Genomic DNA, 22107 nt, shown 5'->3' on the forward strand with positions numbered 1-22107 from the left:
CATAATTTAGCCGAACATATCTGGAGTGTGGGAGAAAAGGATCATGTGACTGCGTTAACTCAAGCTCACAGGGCCTTCCCAGCAAACACAGAACGTTGGCACAACGTAGCCAACCTTCTAACAACGTTTTAACAACATGGCCAAAAGGTTGCTATAACTACGTTGTGTGGTGAAGTTGTTACAGCGTTGTCACAATGTTGACATTAAACCATCGTTCAGGGCCATTGCTTAAGGTTGTGCCTAGGGTGTCTTAACCACTGGACTACATAATGTACTCGTCACTGCCCTGAAGCGGGAAAATCAGCCTTTTAAATTCCAACCACCTGTTGTTGGGCTCATTGTGTTCTCATTCATCATCGAGCAAGGATACGTGAGTATTGCGTTTAGCCTACTTCAGCTATCAAACACAACCTACAGCTTTAATTTCTAATGTGATTAATGAAGCATCACTCGCACTGTTTAGGTTTTCGTTTGATTTTTCCGCTATTTAGTCTCATGCGTTTCTTTGCTCCTCTGGATTTGTGGATATGTTTCCCCGGTGACACCTGCTCGGCTACTGTCCGCCATACAGACCCGGTTTTGTTCATTAAATGTTCTGATCTGCCTTTGCTTTTCATGTTTTATTTATTATACTTAAAATAAACGTGTATTCGTTCATTTCTTTTTTTCTTTTTTTTTACAAATGTATGACTTTTGGAAGTGCAATTTGATTATATGCAATTTTAATAAAGTTGAAACCTTCTGTCATTTTTACTCTTTAAAGTGTAGGCTACACTTGTAGGTGTTGATAGCCCCATTAAATAATATAGATAAACAATAAACGATAAAAAGTATATAATTATCTAACAAAATACACCATATAAAAATATTGTCAGAACGTCGTCTCTCAGTTGCTGGATGTCGCGCAACAACGTTGCTACAGCCCTGTCACGTCTTACAATTCTACGTTGTTACAATGTTGCGAGCACGTAGACAGCGACGTTGCCATAGCAGAAATGCAACGTGCCAGAGACGTTGCCACAACGTAAATGTGTTTACTGGGTTTTCACACACACAAGTCGACCGTTGATGTTCGGGTGAAAAAGAAAACAAACCCCGACCCACACTGATCCGAGAGAAAAAAGAAAAACGTGTTTGTTGACGTTTGTGTGAATTGAGATTCATATTAATATGAGAAAGTCACACATGAACACTCACCTTGATCAAACTTTTACAAGATACAGGATCTCAAATCCTCCAGCTTTAACATCATAAAACTACACTTAAATCCCTTTATAATGGTTGATAAACACTTTGATGTTCTGTTTTTTCTGTGTCGTATTTCGCATTTCTCCTGCTTAAAATGGCGACAGGAAAACTTAGCCTGCGTCCCAATCATAGTATGCACATTGGGACGCAGGGTTACTTTCACTTTCTATGTGTGACACACGAGAGAGAGAGAGAGAGAGAGAGAGAGAGAGAGAGAGAGAATTTGAATTTTACAAAAACTTTAATACACTTTTCAAGAATTAAATTACAATCATAAACATTTATCAATCTGATCATAAAGTTCACAAAAAGAAAAATACTACATTTTCAAACAGACAACACAGGGCACTATTGCAACACCAAATATTAACAAAGGTATCGAGATCATCAACAAATTTATAATAATTAAAATCAATCAAGATTCTTGCCTGTACCATATTAAAAAGAAGCTCAACTACATTTTGTTCTACATTATCTTCAATTTTTTTCTTTCTACTCAGCTAAATTGCTAGTTTAGCCTTGCCTATGATAAAATTCAACAACTGACAATGAAATCTTCTCTCTCTAGCATATTTAAAACCAAAAATGAACAATTCCACAGAAAAGGTTTCACCACATCTTTCAAAAATATTACTTAATGACAAAAATAGAGGTTTTAACCTGTAACAATTTGCAAAAGCATGGAAGACAGTTTCTCTTTCATTACAAAAAGGACATTTGTCACTACTTTCAGGGTTTATAACAGATACAAAGGAATTAACCGCAATGGCTCCATAAAGGATTTTCCATTGCAAATCTCCAGTTTTCATTATCAATGGTGGTTTATAGAGTGACCTCCACTGAGGTTTTATATCTGCACTCAAATTGAAAACAGTACACTGTAAAAAAAAATCCCGTAAAAAAACGGTAAATCTCTGGCAGCAAAGTTTCCAGACGGGTTCCGTTAAATTACAGCAAATAACCATTTCACAAAATTACAGGCAAAAACCGTAAAAATACAGAATTGACTTTACGGTCAAAATTAATTAAATTACAGTACATTACTGTTAATAATGGCTTATTAAACCGTGGAAAAACAGATAAATGATGTCAAATTACATAAAAAGAACATTTAACTTTAAGGTTAAACTGTAAATTTAGGGTTTTATAAATTTATTTTATAATAATGTTCTGTCTATCTACAGTAATTATCTTTTAATATATAGTTTTTCTGTGTAAAATAACTATGAAGTTATGTATAAAAATGTAATAAGTACATAAATTCAAATACAAAGTTTGTATATTTACAGTTTTAATTTTTTGCAGATCCAGTTTCACAACTTTGACCAATCTCTAATTAAGTACTTAATAATAGCAAATGTAGTCAATTTCTGTTAAATTAACTAAACGTACAAGTACGGAATACCTGCACATTTACAGTATTACTCATTAAACAAACACTGAACATCAAGATACGTGAATGATAGGAAATACAGGCTTAGTATATCATTTAGAACATGTAAAAATATCCACATTAAAAGGCAATTGCTGTATACCTTTATACTCTAATATAACTTATTTCAAATATTTACAATTACATTTTATCCAAAGTGACTTAAAATTAAGAGAACAATAGAAGCAACAAGTGCAGCGACAAGTCCCAGTTAGTGTAGCACAGTACACAAGTTCATTTATTTATTATTAAAACAAAGATTTAGTATTATTGGGTCAAGTGTTTATGAAAAGATGGATCTTTAGCAGTTTCTTGAAAATGTGTTGAGTTGGGCAGGTCATCCCACCAGCAGGGAACAGTCCAGGGAAAGTGATTTTGTGTCTCTTTGGGATGATGGCACCACAAGGCGCCGTTCACTTGCAGAACACAAGCTTCTGGAGACACACATAGATCTGAAGCAGTGAGTTTAGGTCTTGCTGCAGCATCTGGATCAGTTGCAGAGGTTTGACTGATGCTGGAAGGCCTGCCAGGAGAGCATTACAATAGTCCAGTCTGGATAGAACAAGAGCTTAGACAAGGAGTTGTGTGGCTCCGATAGGAAGGGCCAGATCTTTCTGATGTTGTATAAGGCAAATCAGCAGGATCGCATGGTTTGGCTGAAACCATAAGCAGTTCTGTCTTGGCAAGGTTGAGTTGAAGGTGAAGGAAGAATTTTCCATCAGGTAGGCTGAGATGCGAGCAGCAACCGTCAGATCCTCTGGCTGGAATGAAAGGTAGAGATATGTGTCATTAAGTGATAGGAAAAGTCATGTTTCTAAATGACAGAGCCTAGTTACACTACAAAAAAAAAAATAATAATAATAAATAAATAAATAGATGGGTGGAATCTACACAATCGTGGTCTTACTGTAGTAAAACCAAACCTTGTGCAGCTCCAGTGGCCTCACAAGGATCAAATGAATATTCACATGGGAAAATACAGTATAAAACAAATTAAATGTTCTGCCACTTTTAGTGCAATCATATGGAATCAGAAGACTCGGCCATTACAATATTTTAAATTAGCCTACTTCTTCCCATACCTTGTTTGCCATGATCATTCTGCTTTCCACTTGACCTGAAATCACAAAAAAAAAAAAAAAAAAAAAAAAAAAAATTAACAACTCAGTAATACATTTACACATGTCAGAATATGTTCCACTGGGACAATGCAAAACCTCAACTGACTATGATCTGGAAGCTGAGCAGGAAAGGCTAACAGTGATGTTTTGAGCTGAGACACCTAGGGGTGTAACTTTCTGTTCATCTGGATCAATGCAATTTTCATAACCAATGATCAAAAGTATCCTATGAAAAAGGCTACTATGATGACCCCAGGTCATCCAAAATGTAGATAAGTTCATTTCTTCATCAGAACACAAAGATTCTATCAACTTTTATTTTATAAGCCTAATATATGCACATGTATGCATTCTATAGCTAACGTTACGTGTTGGCAAGCAGATGCAGCCAGAATATGCAATTTATCACGTTGTGTTCATATTCTAGTCTCATGTGCTTTCCTGTATCAAGTACAGTATTTAGGCTACTGAATAGGGTATATGTCGAACGTCGCATTACGAAACCGGAAAACAGAACGCATCGCTTCCGGTTCAGGTCTTTTGTATGTGCTTCTTGCATTTTTTTACTGTTTTACTCAAGATAACTTAAAAGGAGCGAGCAAAGATGATCATAATAACCAATGTCCCTCGCATGTGAAGATCGATATTTAAAAGTAAAAAAAAAAAAAATCTTCACACTAACGTTTAGATATTTAAATAGAATAAAACGCCAATAACAAAGTGAGATAGGTAGGTTAGCTGATTACCTTAAAATTCCATAGATATCGGCGTCAGTTCATACGGCTGTTAACACTTTCTATGACAAGCGGATGCGATGAGACCAGGTTTCCGGTTTCGTCATGCGACGTTCGACATATACCCTATTCGTTTTCTTAACAGTCTTGATAGCCACGTTAACCCTTACGAAAATTAACTATGGTTTAACCACAAAGAAAAAACAAAAAAACAAACAAACATATAGGCCTATTTGTAGTATAACTGTGGTTATTAAAAATGGTAATAAAAATCCACCAAAAACGTGGTTACTATAATTTTACTATAATTAAAACCAAGGATATTTTTAAGAGAAGAGTTTTCAGCTTCCAGACAGTGTTTCAAAATGTCCCGCCATTTAAGAGATTGATTTACTGACAGATAGGCCTACTATCGCGTATTAACGAAGATTTTATATAAAATTAAACGGACTTTGATATGTATAACATGTCTACGAAAGCTCGTTTAAGGTCTTTTGAGGTGTGGGTTCAACTGATCTTTCTTAAAACAGATGGGAAATGTAAAGACGCATGCTACATTTTCAGTGTTTTGGCCTCCAGCTCTCGCCAGTTAACTGAACATCATTTAAAAATGCTAACGTTAGCTTGAAAACTGTAAACTTAACACAAATGTAATATAAAATATCGTTCACATGTAACTTAGTATAATGAGACTCTTACCTCAGCCGGTGATCGGGTTGGCATGATGTCCGCTCGCTGTGACGAACAAGGCTCACTGAAAAGGGCGTTATTTCCGAAGACAGAGCTCCTGCTCACGGCTGCTCTCCTCTTGACGAATTCGATTGCTTTGAACCACTGTTGATCTCACAATCCACTTCACGAGAGTAGACTGAATTCAAATCTCCCGCTTGCCCAAACTCGACTGATCAGCTAACGTTAACCGTTGTGGGCGGGAGTAAACAGCGGAAATGAATTTGAATCTGCGTCATCGCGCGCGCGCACTCAAACACACACACACACACACACACACACACACACACACACACACAAAGCCCTGAATGTGAAGCAACGGAGATTTGGAAAAATATTTATAAAATATACATGAAATTATGGGAGAATAAGACTGTTTATTATTATACTGTACTATACTAGATTATTATACTGAGAATAATAATGATCAAAATGAGTATAAAATAAAATGTGAAATAAAAAATAATTCAGGCCTACTGTAGCCTATGTAGGGTACTGTATGTACAAATGTACAAATGTATGTACAAAAACTCACTTTAACCCCCACATGCTTAATAATCTGTAAGGAAAACATTGAATAGATGCTGATTTCCGCAGTTATACCTTCTTTTCTTTGTTTTCTAATTTCACAGAAAAAATCTGTAAAATATTACTTAATAATTTCTGTAAAATTACACATAACTCTGTAAAAATACAGACAAGTTCCTTTTAAAAAACGTAAAATTGCTGTAAAACCAAAATACAAGCAATTACCTGTAAATTTAACAATGGACCTTTAAATTACAGCAAATGCCTTTTATTTTACAGATATTTGCTGTATAATGACAAAACGGTAAAATTCTGTAAAAAAAATACAGACAATTACCTGTAAAATTACACTTTTTTTTACAGTGTACGCCACGGGGTGTCAACTTTCCCATCCAACATCTTTTTGTTAAAACTAAACACACAATATTTATATAATTTTTTTCCAACACAGGATAAAAAATCAATATACACAGTACTGCAAGACTCCAAAAAAACTCCAGAAAAATTTTCCACATTCACAGCAAAAACTAAATTTGGAAAAGGATCCACTGGATTGGGTTCGATAAGCCCATCTCGGAACCTAGACAACAGAGTTAATTCAGTTGGTTCAAGTGTAGATTTCCATTTTGATAAAAGCTTTGTGATGATGCGAACAGACTTGAAACCCAACTTTTGAGCAAATGTACCATTGTTCTTTAGGTCACAGTCTGTTTCCTTCAATAAAAGGCCCAAGGTTAGGATTCTGTTATCAATAAGGGCTTTGTTAAGTCCTGGAAATAAACCATTTCTAGACAAATCCATTCGTGTACCATATATTAAGGGCTCCTCCAATAACCAATGAAGTGATTGTAGATCCTCTGTTCGCTTGAAGTGAAAAAGATTCCAGACTTTAAAAATGTTCTTATAGAAAATTGGTAGTCCAGAAACGTCTATGTCCGAAGAATTCACGAGGAAAAGATTTTTGTCCAATCCTAGACCTTTGAACTTGCGTAGAATGACATGGGCAACAGCACACCACTTCACATCAGAAGAACTAACCAACAGTTTCTGAATACGCTGAAGCCGAAAAGTTGCCACTCTGCTCTGCAGATGTACCAAACCTTGACCCCCTTCTTCTTTAGATAGAAAGAGCAAACTTTGAGGAATCCAATGTATATTGTCCCAAAAAAAATCAACTAAGATGGCTTGAACTTTCTTCAATAAAAGAGAGGGGGGATCAATACATGCAAATTTATGCCATAAAGAGGACGCAACCAAGTTATTAATTATTAGGATACGACCCCTATACGACATTGCTGGAGTCAGAAATTTCCATCTTTCTAAGCGACCTTTAATTTTTTCCACAACATTTTCCCAATTCATTTGTATGGTAGAATCGTCTCCCAAAAAAACACCTAAGTATTTAAGACCTGTTCTCCCCCAAAAAATACCTTCTGGTAACTTTGGCTTTCCTCTCAACCATTTACCTAATAAAAGAGTTTCACTTTTTCCCCAGTTCACATTTGCAGATGATAACTTCTTAAAATCGGATAATATCTTCAATAATTTTTCAATGTCATCTTGATCATTAATCATTATGAGGACATCATCAGCATAGGCTGATAAAATAAAATTATCTTTGCAATTTGGCAAACATACACCTTTTAACTGAGCTCTAAATTGCTGTAAAAGGGGCTCAATTGCTAAGGAATAAAGCATTCCGGATAATGAGCATCCCTGTCGAACACCTCTATTCACTTTAACAGGAGCACATAAACCACCATTGATTTTAATAAGACTCTCAATATCACAATAAAGAACCTTTATGAGATCGATAAACTTTGGGCAAAAGCCGAATGATTTTAAAACTTTCCAAAGGTAACAATGTTCCACACGATCAAAAGCTTTTTCTTGGTCTAAAGAGATTAAGCCACAATCCAAATTAAGCATCTTGGAGACCTCTAAAATATCACGAACCAACGAAATATTATCAATTATCGTTCTGCCAGGGACACAATAAGTTTGATCAGAATGGATGACAATATCCATTACTTCTGCTAAACGATTTGCCAGAATTTTAGAGAGCAATTTATACTCGCTACAAAGCAGAGATATGGGACGCCAGCATCTTATATCAGTGAGGTCGCCTTTCTTGGGCAAGAGGGTTAATACTGCTCTCCGGCAGCTTTGAGGAAGCCGGCCCTCAGCCAGGCTTTCATTTAACACCTCTAACACATCCTCTTCCAGGACAGCCCAGAAGGTCTTATACCACTCAATTGGTAGACCATCAACTCCTGGAGCTTTTCCTGACTCCATTCCTTGAAGTGCTTTAAGCAACTCAGCTCTTCCAAGAGCACCTGAGATCTTTGCATTGTCTTCTTCTGATAATTGAGGTAGATCGTCAAAAAAGGCATCCTCCCTCTCATATTCTGCTCCGAGTTCATTCGTGTACAGTTTTTCATAAAAACTGATTGCTCTCTTTCTAATTTCTTTAGGATTAGACAAAAGCTTACCAGACTCTGAACGTAGAGCATGGATAACTCTGCTCTGTCCATTTTTCCTTTCCAAACTGAAAAAGAAACTGGAGGGAGCATCCATATGATTTAATTTTTGGAATCGCGATCTGACCAAAGCTCCTTGTGTTTTAACCTGCAGTAAATCATTCAACTGTGTCTTCTTTTTTGCTAGAATATCAAAATAGTTTTGGGTTCTAGTTGATTCAGCCAATTCTTGTAGTTTAAGGATATCAGCCTCCAAGATACTTACATTTAAAAAGGTCTCAGCAGTGATATTAAGAGTATATTGTGTACAGAATTGCTTTATTTGGACTTTTCCATAGTCCCACCATTGCCTTACAGAGTTAAACGTTCCCTTCTTTGTCTTAAAATCATCCCAAAAAATTGTAAACATTTTTTTAAAATATTTATCATTTAATAAATTAGCGTTTAATTGCCAATAGGCACTCTTTGGTTTAATTGAATTAACAAACACATGACACTGTACCATACAATGGTCAGAGAAACCTAAAGGAGTAATTAAACATTTTTTAATGATGTTGCAATGATGATTAAAAATATAAAACCTATCTAGCCTAGCTAAAGAAATCGTGTTGTCACGAACATGTGTCCAAGTATACTGTCTTTGGGTTCCTTCTAAATGCCTCCACACATCACATAACTCATAGGTTTTAACAAGTTGAATAAGGCGTTTACGAGAAGGTGCGTGCGGTTCGATGTGATTTCTATCCAAGTTTGATACAGTACAATTGAAATCACCACCTAAAAAAAGATATTCTTCTCCGTGACAGTTTTGTATAATAGAGCTAAGTATGTCTAGAAAAACCATTCTTTCAACAGCAGAGGTAGGGACGTATACACAAATCAGAACAAAAGTACACTTTTCAAAAGTAACCCTTACTTTCAAGAGTCTTCCTTTAATGACTTCGTCAATCTGATATGTATGGGGAGACATTTTTTTTGTGAAAAGGATAGCAACTCCTCCACTACGTGAGGTATTATGACTCAAGATTGAGAGCCCACTCCACTCTACTGCCCATTCAGGGGCATTTCTAATATCACTATGCGTCTCTTGTAGCATAGCAATATCTATTTTCTTTAGTTTAATTTCTTCAAACAAACCAGCTCTTTTTTTTATATCTCTCAATCCATTAACATTGATTGTTGCTATGTTTACCTCACAAATAATTAAAGAAAAAAAGAAAAAAAAGAGACAAAAAAACAGAGGTGAACACACATGCTCTTTCATGATTTTAAAGTTAGGTCTTTCCACTGTCAACATTGTTATCCCCTAATGAAAGCTTTCTCACAATTTTTTTCAACCGGTAAACCTCCTTATTTGTGAACAAACTCTCAGACATAGAAAACCTGGCCTTGTCAGCAAATTTTCTTGTGTCTGGGAAAAAGTCAGCTACACACACACCTCTTCTATTTTTTGTTGCTCTTAAAAAGAGTTTGATATCCTCAACTTCATAGCCGCTGCTAGTAAAGTCACTTTGAGACAAACAAATGCTGGAATCAGAGGATTCACTGTCACCTTCTATGTCTTCATCAATATGTGTACTTCCAAAGTCTATCTTTACGGCCTTTGCAATTTGAGGGGAATCAGTATTTTTCCTTTTATTCGGGACTTTAAAATGAATTTGCTCTGTTTCTGTCTCGTTTTTATCCAGATGTTGATGAGACTGTGGCATATTAGACTCATCATCACCTTCTTGCATTTCTGTCTGTACACTAGGATCATATGTTTCAGTGTAAACAAGATCATTTTTACCAGCCATAGTAACAGAGCCAACTCCCTGAGATTCTAAACTCACTCTCTCAGATACAGCGTCTTCGATCCTCTTATCAGTATTCACGGTTTCACTCGCAGCAATGCCCGATGGTCCCGCTTTAACAGTCTCATTCACATTTTTCTCACTATCATTGACTTTGTTAGGACAAGAACGAATTAAATGTGTTGTTTCCCCACACCTAAAACACTTCATTTTCTCTGTTGTGACATAAATAATATAATCACAATCCTCTACTTTGAGGCGAAGTGACAAATCAATCTCTTCATCATCTTTTAAGATCATGAACAGATAGCGTCTAAAAGACACCACATGTTTCAACAACGGAGACTTGCATCCAACTGGAATCATCTTAATCGGTGATACAACTTTACCGTACCGTGACATAATATTAACTAGAGTTTCATCACTGACAAACGGAGGAACGTTCGATAATAACACTTTCTTAGACGGCATAGAAAGCGGGAGTACCGGAATAAAATTCTCACCCACAACAAAGCCGGTTTCAACTAGCTCGTTAGCTTTTTCAACTGAACTAAGAAAGATTACTACGGCACTGTTCATTCTAGAGGCCGACAATACATGCTCATGTCCCACCATTTCACCTGCAGCCAAACAACATTCCTCTACAGTCACCGCGGCCGCCACTTTCACTCCGTGACGCCGTGTGAGGGAGCTTAAAATTTGCGAGCGCGGGGTCGCCATGCTGCCTATAGCAACAGCAGCACACACGGCCCAACTCAATAATTCACTTCTCACACTCAAGCCACTCAGCCTCACACACCTGTCCACTCGCACCGGAAACGGAAACGGAGAGAGAGAGAGAGAGAGAGAGAGACGTAAACAGAGTATGGCAGGCGATCGGGGTCAAAAGTCTTGAACGAAACGCGACCATAGACTGTAAAAAATCTCCTCGTCCTCATATCCCCCAATCAAAATATCAATGAAATCATTGTTCTGTGCATTTCATGGTGAATTTGTTTCTTATACAAAAGTACTCAAAGTGATAAAAAAGAAAAACGCAATTAGTCTTTTTTCCACCATAGAAGAATATGATTTAAAAGAAAAACCTTAGCCCCTTAATTTTGTTTATTTATTTCATTTTTGTTGTTGTTGTTGCTGGTCCTCTTTTGTCCTTTTTTTTTATTATTATTATTTTTTTATTGAAAATATCCAGATTTACAAGCAAACATGACTGCATAAAATCCGTTTCTTCAGAATAGGACACAGAGAAGATATAGCCAGAGGGAGCAGCTCTTAATACAAACAGGAAATATATATGTAGTCTTAGTAACAAAAATAAGGATGATTTATAAAAAAGAAAACATTCATATAAACAAATTTAAATAGAAAAAAAAAAACATAAGAAATTATAACATAACATGAGGGGAGAATTCAGTCATTGTTCAGCTATTAACCTCAGCTGGGACGTGTTTTAGGGTATTATATATTTTTGTGCTTTAGGACCTTTCAGAGTTTTTAAGGATTTCATATACAGTTTAAATTACAGTTATGTTACAGTAAAAACATATTTGGGAGATGATTTCACAATTCTACATTTGTGAATGAAGAATTTAGCTAGACACACAGTTGTATTAGTCCAGAGCTCATCACCCTTGCTTTGCAATATCAGTCCAAATGTTATGGCGTCACTGGAGATAGAGTTTGGGAATGAAGACATCTGTTGCTTAACCCGTTTATGTTTATCACACCAAAATATCTGTATCACGTTACATGAGAAAAACACATGGTCCGTAGTTTCGACATCATTTTCACAGAATGCACATGTATTATCATCTACCAAAGCGACGTCTCAGTAATTCTTTAGAGGGGTAAATGTTGTTCATTACTTTGAAGTGTTTCTTTCACTTTAGGAGGTATAGGGAGTGTTAGATACATTGTTCTTAATTTAGTGATTGAATATTTATCACATTTTTGTAGGATGTTATTTTTATTTGGCCTTTTAGGGTAAATATAATCAATAAAACAATTTCTAATAAAGTGGTTAGTGCATTTTTTATCCAGAACAAAGATCCCTTGAACTGATAGTGGGGCCAATTGTGGTTGTATCGGATAATATGCCAAAATGTTTCTTGTTAGAAGGACAAATTATTGGGCTAGTGCTTTATGTAATTTAGTAAAGTCTGATTTTAAGGGTTTGAAATTATGTTTGATGGAAAATTGTTCATAATTTAACAACTGTCCGTCGATATCCATTAAGTCGGCTATGGACCATATATTTCTCCCACACCAATCCTCAAAGAACAGAGATGTGTTGCTGTGCAAAATATATCTGTTGTTCCAGAGTACAGATGTGTGGCGTGAGAAGTTATGCACGTATAACATTTTCCAATACAAGAGTATTTATCAGTGAAACTCTGACAATGACAATGATATAGGTAATTTGTTAACACTAAAGTCCGCTCTAAGAAGAAATTCTAATCCTCCAATTCTCTTGAATAAGGTCTTGGAATACAATACCAAAAGGAGTTGCTGTGTTTGATCCAAGACTTTAACCAGTTTATTTTTAAGGTTCCATTAAGGCAGTCAAAATCAATAACTTTTAGTCCTCCATCCTTTGTGTCTTTAACCATATTGCTTTTCTTCATATAATGTGGTCTGTTTCTCCAAATGAAGTTCAGGTTGATTTGGTTGATAGATGTAATCAGTGTTGTTTGGAGTGGCACTGGAATAGGCTGGGCAAGAACATCTGGATAAATATTCATCTTAGTTAGGTAAACTCGGCCTAGTATTGATAGGTCCCTCTGTAGCCATATATTTAGTCTTGATTTGCATTCTTTAATTGTATTTTCTACATTCAGAAGCTGGCTTTGTTTTTGGTCCTTAGAGAGGTAAATCCCCAGGTATTTGATTTCTGATTTAATAGGGATATTACAGATGTTTTTCAGTGAAGTGTTGTAAGTTTAATGTTAGACCTGAGGCTTTTGAGAATTTTTCAATTTTGGCAATAGTTGTTGAAATTTGGTATCTATCTTTTAAGAATATTGTTGTGTCGTCCGCTAGTTGGCTGATTATTATTTCTGTGCCAAGTACATTAAGGTTTTTAATATCATTACAGTTTTTAATATAGATTGCTAGCATTTCTGTGGCTAAGATGAACAGGTATGGTGAGATGGGGCAACCTTGAGGAATACCCACATTAATCTTGAAGCTTGGGGTGGTACCACTAGGTAACAGGACACAGATATTAATATCTCGATATAATCCACCAACCCATTCTCTAAATTTGATTCCAAAGCCAAAGTGTTCGAGCGGCGAAAGAATAAATGGATGCTCCGCGGAGTCGAATGCTTTATAGAAGTCTAGAAAGAGAAGGAAACCATCATCCTTTATTTGGCTTCTACACTCAATGATGTCCATTACCAATCTTATATTATTATGTATTGACCTTCCTTTTAAGAGCCCTGACTGTGTATCTGCAATAAGATCTGAAATCCCTGTTTGAAGACGAGAAGCAAAGATGTAAGTTAGGAGTTTGTAGTCTGAATTTCTGAGTGTAATGGGTCTTCTGTTATCTATAATTCTGGGATCTTTCCCAGGTTTTGGAATTGAGACGATAACTCCATGTCTCATTGTTGGTGGAAGCACATGTTTCAAATATTTGGGTAAAGACTTGTAGCAGCAGGTCTCTTAAATCTACCCAAATGTCTGTAAAAGTCACCTGTGAGACCGTCGGATCCGGGGGCTTTGTTAAGAGAGAGGCGACCAATTACTGCGTCAAGTTCTGGAATTGTTATTTGATTATCACATGTTTGTTTGAGGCCATCCTCTATTTTTGGAATATGTTTTGCTATATCCTGAAAAACATGTAGACAGTCCACGCTAGAAAATGTAGAGCTATAGAGCTGGCTATAGAATTCCCAGATTTCTGAAGAGATCAAGTTTTCATCTGTGACTTCATTATTATTAACCATCAGGGATCTGATGCTATTTTTTTCCTGTCTTCTTTTTTCAAGACCACAGAAATACGCTGAATTGTTTCCCCTCCTCTATCCACTAGCTCTGGATCTAATAAAGCCCCCTTGGGCCTTACGACTGTGAACTTCATCTAGTTTTGGTTGGAGGTTTAATATCTTCTGTCTATCGTCTTCAGTTGGGTTTGGCCTATTGCAGTACATATTGAACTGATTAATAATGTCTACTTCTTTTTTTTTTAACTATCTTTTTTAATTATTTTACTGAATGAGATGGTAAATTGGCGTATTTTATATTTTAGGAATTCCCACTTTTTGGTAGCAGTTGTGAGCTCCTTAGAATTGGCATTTTCTTTAATTAATAATTAGATTTTTTGGCAGTAGTCATTATTTTTGAGCAGACTGGAATTGAACTTCCAATATGTGTGTGAGTGGACATTGTTGGCATTGGGTTTGATCTGTAGTAAAATAACACTATGATCTGTTAGTGGTGCCGCAGAAATATCAGAGCTAATATTATAAAATAGCAAATGATTTGCCATTAACCAGTGATCAATTCTGGATTTATAATTGTGGCTTGAGCTAAACCAGGAGTATTTAGATATTTCTGGATTTAAGTGTCTCCAAGGATCAACCAAATTTTGTTTTTCGCAAAAGTTCATGAATATGGTGTTTGGATGACTGGCAGAGTATCTGCAAGGATATTTATAATAAAAAAATCATGAACTAGGTTTAGATCGCCTCCAATGATGATGTTATCAGTTGAGTGTGTTCATTTGAGATTGTCTAAATGTAAACCAATTTGTTCAAGTAGGGTTCGGTTTTCTCTACTGATGTTATATCCATAAATGTTGACTGAGATGAATTTCAGACCATCTATGTTTATGATAAGAATCAGCCAGTGAGCAAATTCATCTGCCATATGGGACACAATATGACCTTTGAAGCGTCCTGTGAACTGCATGATGATCTGACGAGGGCGGCTGGTGTTACTCGGCCCCAGTCGGTGCACCGAATCCAGGATGAAATCCATCTTCTCCCTCCAGTGTTGCACAATCTTTCCGATGATATCAGAGATGATTTGTCGTGTGTTTTCGTCTTTTCCCTCCTGTAAGCCATTTACTCGCAGGTTCTTCTTTTATAACGCTCCGACTCTGCAGCTCTTTTCCCCAGATCTGTGTTCTCCTCTTTGAGTTGTTTCACCTCGACGTGCAGTTTTTGGCACTGTGTTTTACATTCTTTGATTTCGGCAGAGTTAAACTCTACCGCTTTAGCGATGTTGGCTATGGTCAGCGTGTTCTGCTTTAGCTCCGCTTTGAAGTCCTGCATCATGTTTTGAAGAGTGCCGATAGCAGGATCGCAGCGTTAGAGGCGTCTTCAGCATGGGCTCCAGCAGTCACGGCGTCGTCTGGTTTTGACTTCTTCTGTGGTGCTGGTGGTTTGGAAGGAGATGCTAAGGTGTTTTTGGTTCCTCTGGTGTTTGTTTATGTTTATTTGTTTAGCACATGTTTAGTACAAGTACAAAACTATGCAAGGAGGGAACGAAGCCACTCTAGGCTTGTACAGAGTTCCACTCCTGCTCATATTCACTCATGAGACATGCAGACTAAACACTCAAACAAAAAAACAAAATAAAAAAACAAACAACAATCGAAACAAAGCAAGAGCATAAGCAGAAAAAAACAAACAATACAGAACAACAATTCAATAACAAAAAACAAAAAAGATGCAGAAAGAGCATGCAATACCTAGAAAGAAATACTTAAAGGCGTCAGGCTGGCAATAGTAGTCTCTTCAAATGCTTTTTAAAAGCAGAATAAGAGGACATTGATCGCAAAGATGGACTTAAATCACTCCAGAGCTTAGGACCTCTAAAAGAAATATTAAATTGATGTCTTGCAGTTCGTGTGTAAGGTAAGAGTAGGTTATTATTGCTGTGTCTAGTTTGAAATGAGTGTACATGTGAAATGGGGATAAATTCTGAAAGGAGTCTGGAAGATCTTGTTTCCTATATATAAACTTATGCATAAATAAACATGTTTGATAAATATTTACCTTATCAATATAGGGAGAACTTTGAATTTGTTATAAAGGGGTGCCGAGGGTGCATATCTATTTGAATGAGATATAAATCTAAGATATTTCTTCTGTATGACTGTTAATTTCTTCAGGTAGGTAGAATAGGTAGCTGCCCAAACAATATTGCAATAATTAATGAATGGGAACAAAAAACTATAATATAAGGTTAAAAAAGCTGAGGAGTGAACTAAAGGACAAACCCTCCTCAATATACCCAGCATTTTAGCTGACCTCTTAGATACGAAATTGATATGGTTAGACCATTTAAGACCACTATCTATAATGACTCCCAAAAATTTGGTATGCTGAACCAATTCGATTTGAATGTTATTAATAAAAATTTTAGATAATTCTATAGGGTAATAGAAAGCATCCTGACCAACTGTGCTACAGTGTGGTATGGGAGCTGTTCTGTTGCAGAGCGCAAGGCACTGCAGCGGGTGGTGAAAACCGCCCAGCGCATCACTGGGACTCCACTACCTGCCATCGAGCACATCCAGAGGAAACGCTGTCTGCATCGAGCTCGCAGCATCCTTAAGGACTCCTCTCACCCAGCCCACAGACTGTTTTCTCTCCTGCCTTCCGGCAGGCGTTTCAGGTGCCTCCGGACCAGGACCAGCAGACTAAAGAACAGTTTTTTCCCCAGAGCTGTCTCTTTATTAAACTCTAACCCTCATTGATCCCACTCCCCTTATATACTGATTGACTCTCCTCTCCCTCCTCACACCTGCCTCCATTTTGTTATTTGCAATACTATAATGTTCATTTGCACTGCTGACTGTTATTACAGTAACAACTGTTTACATATGCATCTTGCACTACTACCTTGACTGGAATATGCTCATTTGCACTGCCGACTGTTTATTTACAGTACAGACTGTTATATATACATTGCAATATCGTACCTTAACTGTAATATGCAATTACTTTCCACTGCACTCACTCGGATAGCTTCTGTCCAAACTTTATTTGCACTACTTTAAATCCATTGTTATACTGCTCATTAGCCTAACTTATACATATATCTATTTGTAAAATTCTGTTTATAGTAATATCCATCTGTATATTATGCTCACATTCTGTTTATAGTAACAGCCATCTGTATATATATTCATAGTACATATCTATCTGTAAAATTATGTTTATAGTAACAGCCATCTGTATATTATATTCAGTACATATCTATCTGTAAACATTCTGTTTATAGTAATAGCCATCTGTATATTATTATATTCAGTACATATCTAGCTGTAAATTCTGTTCACAGTAAGAGTTATCTGTATATTATATTCATAGGACAATCTATCTGTAAATTTTTGTTTATAATAGTATTCAACTCTATATTTATTCAGTACATATCCATGTTCTGCACTTATGAACCACTGTATATCCTGCACTTGCTGCTATTGCACTTCTGGTTAGACCTAAACTGCATTTCGTTGCCCTGTACCTGTACTTGTGTAATGACAATAAAGTTGAATCTAATCTAATCTAATCTAATCTAATGTTTGTTAGTATTACAAAAAATCATAAAATTGCATTTTTTTATATTGAGGGTAAGTTTGTTCCATTGAAACCATTCCACAATGGAAGATAGTTCCTCATTGACCGTTTTGATTAAAATATTAAAGTCTTGGTGAGAAGCTACAAGATTTGTATCATCTGCAAATAGTACTGGTAGGAGTTTGGTGCAAGTCGTGGCCATGTCATTAATATAAATTAAAAATAAAAGAGGCCCCAAAATTGATCCTTGAGGGACACCAATCATAATTTGTGACTTCATGGAGGTATAGCCTTCCAGGTATACATATTGCTCTCTATCAGCTAAGTAGCTTCTAAACCATCTCAAGGCAATATCCTCCTCAGTATCTGCTAAGTTTGGCAATCAGAATATTGTGACTGACCGTATCGAATGCCTTACTCAGGTCCAGGAAGACTCCAAGAGCAAATTTTTTATTGTCAAGAGCTAAAGAAATGTAGTTCACAAGTTGAATGAGGGCATGCTCAGTAGTGTCGCTTCCGAAAACCATATTGATGTTTGTATAAAATATTATTGGCATCCAAGTGATTAAATAATCTAGAAAAGACAAGTCTTTCCAAGATTTTCGATATACACGGGAGAATTGATATTGGCCTATAATTACCAAATTCCTTGGAGTCACCGGTCTTGAAAATTGGTATAACCCTAGCAACCTTCAAATCCCGAGGGACAATTCCAGTTTTAAGAGACAGTGAGAGAATATGAATGAGAGGTTTAATGATATAGTCAGTTGTCTCTTTGATAAGAACACTTTTAATGCCATCATGACCATGGGCTGCATTTTTAAGTGATAAAATAATATTACGAACCTCTTGAACAGTTGGTGGGTCAAAATTATGGAATGAAGGATACTGACCTTTGATTAAAGAACAGGGGTGTATATCCGAGCCATTAGTGCTAAATGCTAGTTCAGAACCAACCGATATAAAGAAATCATTAAAGCCATTAGCAATATCAACAGGGTTGGAGAGAACCCCCTTCTTACTGTTCATTACTACAGGGACGGTAAATGGGTATTTAGTACGGTTCAGTACGTGATTAATGAGGTGCCATGTTGTTTTAATGTTTTTAGAAGCTTGTGCAAATTGATTTGAATAATATGCTTTCTTTGTTTTTCTTACTAAAGATGTGAAGTAGTTTTTACATTTCTTATAAGTTTCAGTATTAATTGAAGAAGGGTTAAGAATAGACCTCCTATAAAGTTTATTTTTTTTCCGGGAAAGGTTTTTTAGTTCATCAGATATCCACGGCTTCCCCTTAGAGTATTTATTTCTGGATTTTGTACTCATCAACGGCAATGATCAATCTAAAGCCTTATTAAAAGACTTTAAGAATAAGCTGTATGCACTGTTAACGTCTTGTGACACAAGTACCTCATCCCATATGGTATTGCCAATGGCAGACTTAAAATGATCAATGCTGTTTCTAGAGAATTTACGATATTTATTTGGCCCATTCTTAGGATAGCTAGACATTAGATGGCATGATTGGATAAACTGGAAGACAGGAAAGTGGTCAGAGACATCACACATCAGGAGGCCTGAAGTGACCTCAAAGTTATAAGAATTAAACAAAATATTATCAATGAGAGTAGCAGATGAGGAGGTGATTCTGGAAGGTTTAGTAATAAGAGGGAAAAAATTAGTGCATTTAAGAAATCAACTGTTTGTGTTAAATCACATTTGAGTAAATTAATATTGTAGTTGAGTAAATTAATAATTAATCACCGAGTAAAAAACATAATTTGCTTTCTTTGGTTATTAACTCAAGTGTTGATTGAAGTGCATCAATAAATGTGTTATGGTCTGAATCTGGTGGTCTATAGATGCATCCGATCAGAATGCTCTTTCCATTGAATTGCTGACAAGATGGAATTTCATTAAATATAGACTCTGTGTTAGTGGTGTCAAATTCTGCACTAAGATCATCTCTAACACCAGCATCAAAGGAATTCAAAACATATAACGAGACACCCCCTCCTCTTTTGTTTTTTTCTACAAGAATGAAATGATACATAATTAGGTAGGGGGAATAAAGTAAATACATCATCAGTCAGCCAAGTCTCAGAAAAGGCCAAGACTGAGAAGGAAAAACTTAAGCTAGACAGAAAAGTTCTCAATTCGTCATGATTTTTAGACATACTACGAATATTCCAGTGAAAAGTAGAGAAAAGATTTTTAGAAAAGTTTATGGTTTGATGCAGTGAGTTTACTTGCCCTTCAGAGTAATAGTTACAAGACAGTTTTAATAAGTTTAAATTAGGTTGATTTACATCAGGATTAAAGAAATTATCATAAATGCCACAACTGTCCATTTTCTGCTCAAACGGATTGAAAATATAAGAGTTATCGTCAGAGATGGGCAAGTCAATAGAAGCCATAGAAATTAAGCTGGCAAGAAAATCGACACAGACTCACGTGATAAAAACTGAGCGTCCCCTGGTTGTGAAGGCCTCCTACTTCAAAAAGGCTAATAACCAAAGTTAACTGAATATTCCATCTGTCCCGGAGGATTAAGTAATCTTCGTCCATAATCAGCGACACAAAAAAATAAAATAAAGTAGTAAGTCCACACATCCACAGCTCATATTGTGACTCAACTCTAATCATCATTTGTACAAGTTCAATTCGTCCATTTCTTTCACCATCACTGCTCTTTCCTCTTCTGGTGTTGCTCCAATCGTTCGGATATAAACTTTACCATTCCGAGACCAGGTCGCTTCGATCTTTTTAGCCTTTTTCAGTTGCCGCGCTGCATAAGCAATATTCCCGTTCTTCCTCGTTAGATGTTCATTCACAAACACTCCCGTGCCTTTTAACTTGAACCCCTGTTGTAACAAGCCGATCTTGTCTTTTCTGTTGACAAAGCGGATTATGATCGCCGGTGGACTATTTTTGTTATTCTTGTTATTCCGAGGGAGTGTATGACAGGCCGAGATCTGATTTCTGTGAATGGGAATATCCTTACTACCGAAGAATTGGATAACCTGGAATTCCAGGGTCTCCGTCTCAGCAGTTGTGTCATCAGCATCTGATCGTCTTTCTTCTTTAATTTAATTTCATAGCCGCTCACCTGAGCTTGTAGTAGATTCACCTGTTTCGTGAGCTGCAGGATCGTAAGCTTTCTCGTTGTTGTAATACTAAACAGGCGCTTCGATTACTTTTGCTTGGTTTCTCTGGAGGATCAAATCCCCAACAGGGAAAATGCTGCAGTCAGCTCAAACATGAGCTGAACATGTACATACACTCGCTTTCCGAGCGCCATCTTGCAAATTACTAATGAGAGACAGATCCATCCTTTCTGGACCACCATAGTCGTGTTCTTGGAGAGCCTTCAATTTAGCATTAGCTTTTGTGCTAGCCATGTTATGGTCTGCAATATCGTACTCCAGGAGGTGCTCAGGGTCACTCACACGTTTCTGAATTATTATGATAAGTTCCCTCTGGTTTTACATCTGATATTTCAGGGTTTTGTTGAGATAAAAGTTCATTCCATTGATTTTCAAGGCTTTGCTACTCTGAGCTATTCACAATGCGTCTGCTCTCTCCGCCATCTTCGTGAGAAGTGAAGCCGCCAGTGTCCCAATATGGCGCTGACATCTTGGGGCTTGAGTCTGCGCAGTAGCGATCTCGGGACCAGACCTGCGCAGAAGCGATCTCGGGACCAGACCTGCGCAGAAGCGATCTCGGGACCAGACCTGCGCAGTAGCGATCTCGGGACCAGACCTGCGCAGAAGCGATCTCGGGACCAGACCTGCGCAGTAGCGATCTCGGGACCAGACCTGCGCAGAAGCGATCTCGGGACCAGACCTGCGCAGAAGCGATCTCGGGACCAGACCTGCGCAGTAGCGATCTCGGGACCAGACCTGCGCAGAAGCGATCTCGGGACCAGACCTGCGCAGAAGCGATCTCGGGACCAGACCTGCGCAGAAGCGATCTCGGGACCAGACCTGCGCAGAAGCGATCTCGGGACCAGACCTGCGCAGTAGCGATCTCGGGACCAGACCTGCGCAGTAGCGATCTCGGGACCAGACCTGCGCAGAAGCGATCTCGGGACCAGACCTGCGCAGTAGCGATCTCGGGACCAGACCTGCGCAGAAGCGATCTCGGGACCAGACCTGCGCAGAAGCGATCTCGGGACCAGACCTGCGCAGTAGCGATCTCGGGACCAGACCTGCGCAGTAGCGATCTCGGGACCAGACCTGCGCAGTAGCGATCTCGGGACCAGACCTGCGCAGAAGCGATCTCGGGACCAGACCTGCGCAGAAGCGATCTCGGGACCAGACCTGCGCAGAAGCGATCTCGGGACCAGACCTGCGCAGAAGCGATCTCGGGACCAGACCTGCGCAGTAGCGATCTCGGGACCAGATCTCGGGACCAGACCTGCGCAGTAGCGATCTCGGGACCAGACCTGCGCAGTAGTGAGCAGGAAGTAAAGCCGCGAAATCAAGGCCCCGTCCTCACTCTCGGTTTG

The 22107-nt window shown here is 37.6% G+C and overlaps 1 protein-coding gene and 1 long non-coding RNA gene across 2 annotated transcripts in view; both read right to left on the minus strand.

Annotated features, from left to right (window-relative positions):
* LOC311302520 (uncharacterized protein) overlaps positions 1-22107 on the minus strand; it is a 747744-nt gene that overhangs the window by 30738 nt on the left and 694899 nt on the right. The window lies entirely within an intron of this gene.
* On the minus strand, positions 2459-5313 carry LOC311302594. The gene is made up of 3 exons (XR_014629610.1): positions 5235-5313; positions 3763-3797; positions 2459-3441 (listed from the first exon to the last, which is right to left on the minus strand). It is a non-coding gene; the product is annotated as an uncharacterized lncRNA (long non-coding RNA).

The sequence above is a fragment of the Rutilus rutilus genome (assembly GCF_951802725.1).
Source record: "Rutilus rutilus genome assembly, chromosome: 13".
Lineage (NCBI taxonomy): Eukaryota > Metazoa > Chordata > Actinopteri > Cypriniformes > Leuciscidae > Rutilus > Rutilus rutilus.